Source organism: Nanorana parkeri, unplaced genomic scaffold, assembly GCF_000935625.1.
Source record: "Nanorana parkeri isolate BGI_ZX_2015 unplaced genomic scaffold, ASM93562v1 scaffold320, whole genome shotgun sequence".
NCBI classification, from domain to species: domain Eukaryota; kingdom Metazoa; phylum Chordata; class Amphibia; order Anura; family Dicroglossidae; genus Nanorana; species Nanorana parkeri.
This window is the reverse complement of record NW_017306588.1, coordinates 321,418-323,611: the sequence shown is the minus strand read 5'-3', so window position 1 is coordinate 323,611 and position 2,194 is coordinate 321,418.

Genomic DNA, 2,194 nt, shown 5'->3' with positions numbered 1-2,194 from the left:
GGGGGGGGAACGATCACTGGGGTGATGTATACAATCTCAATACAGTTACAACCCTGCAGAGAACTGAACCCAAGACTTCAGCGATTACCAGACACGCATCCCATGTTCATGCAGTGAAGGGGAGTTTGCGGGTGACCGCACGCTGGAGAACAAGGAGGTTAATGGTACCCACCCAAAGGGAGGCTAAGGGCACCCACCCAAGAGGAGGCTAATGGTACTCAACCGAACAGGAGGCTAATGGTACCCACCCGAAGAGGAGGCTAAGGGCACCCACCCAAGAGAAGGCTAATGACACCCACCCATGAGGAGGCTAATGGTACTCAACCCAAGAGGAGGCTAATGGTACTCAACCCAAGAGGAGGCTAATGGTACCCACCCAAGAGGAGGCTAATGGCACCCACCCAAGAGGAGGCTAATGGCACCCACCCAAGAGGAGGCTAATGGCACCCACCCAAGAGGAGGCTAATGGCACCCACCCAAGAGGAGGCTAATGGCACCCACCCAAGAGGAGGCTAATGGTACCCACCCAAGAGGAGGCTAATGGCACCCACCCAAGAGGAGGCTAATGGTACCCACCCAAGAGGAGGCTAATGGCACCCACCCAAGAGGAGGCTAATGGTACCCACCCAAGAGGAGGCTAATGGTACCCACCCAAGAGGAGGCTAATGGTACCCACCCAAGAGGAGGCTAATGGTACCCACCCAAGAGGAGGCTAATGGTACCCACCCAAGAGGAGGCTAATGGTACCCACCCAAGAGGAGGCTAATGGTACCCACCCAAGAGGAGGCTAATGGTACCCACCCAAGAGGAGGCTAATGGTACCCACCCAAGAGGAGGCTAATGGTACCCACCCAAGAGGAGGCTAATGGTACCCACCCAAGAGGAGGCTAATGGTACCCACCCAAGAGGAGGCTAATGGTACCCACCCAAGAGGAGGCTAATGGTACCCACCCAAGAGGAGGCTAATGGCACCCACCCAAGAGGAGGCTAATGGCACCCACCCAAGAGGAGGCTAATGGCACCCACCCAAGAGGAGGCTAATGGCACCCACCCAAGAGGAGGCTAATGGCACCCACCCAAGAGGAGGCTAATGGTACCCACCCAAGAGGAGGCTAATGGCACCCACCCAAGAGGAGGCTAATGGTACCCACCCAAGAGGAGGCTAATGGCACCCACCCAAGAGGAGGCTAATGGGACCCACCCAAGAGGAGGCTAATGGCACCCACCCAAGAGGAGGCTAATGGTACCCACCCAAGAGGAGGCTAATGGCACCCACCCAAGAAGAGGCTAATGGCACCCACCCAAGAGGAGGCTAATGGCACCCACCCAAGAGGAGGTTAATGGTACCCACATAAGAGGAAGCTAATGGTACCCACCCAAGAGGAAGCTAATGGCACCCACCCAAGAGGAAGCTAATGGCACCCACCCAACAGTTGCCTAATCTGGAGCTGCCCATCTGATATCTAAGGGAAGTGACTTTATTAAGCACATTCAAAGCTACACAATGCACTGTCCAAGCAGAGATGACTGGTGGCCACCCAAGGCCTCCTTCCACCCCCAAATACTGAAAAGACAACTCTACCACCGACCTCATCAACACTGGTAATCCTAGAATGCTCAACTCCAGGTCTCCCCACCTCCAGGTGCTGGTTTCATACAGGTTTATCCTCACCAACCAAAATAATCCAAAGAGATACCTGCACCACACTCCGATATCCTCCATCCAACTTTCCACCTTAAAGAAGTCCTATCACCTGCCTGAGAGCCTACCGCTGACACGTTTCACCCTCCATTGGCCTAAACCCGACAGACTGAAGCGCCCCAGACGGAGGAGCTCCGGCAGGTGAACTCCTTGAACATAAAACCACTGAGTGGAGGATATTAGAGTGCAGTGCAGATATCTCAATGACTCTATTGCCAAGCGTTGCCCAAAATTCAATTTCTGACCGACGGGTTCCAGTCACAGTGATAAAAACTGCCTCGTTATTACCTCGTTATTACCAGCGAGCACACTGCGCGTCAGCTGGTCACGCACCGTTGCATGCTGCGGGCTTAACACATACCGCGTGGGGATGCAATGTCAGAGACGACGTCACTTCTCCTGCTCATACACAGATCTGGGTTAACCGATATCGATCGCCGTCATGTGGCTCCACAGCTCTTCACAACCCCAAACCCACCCCCCCCCCCCGTC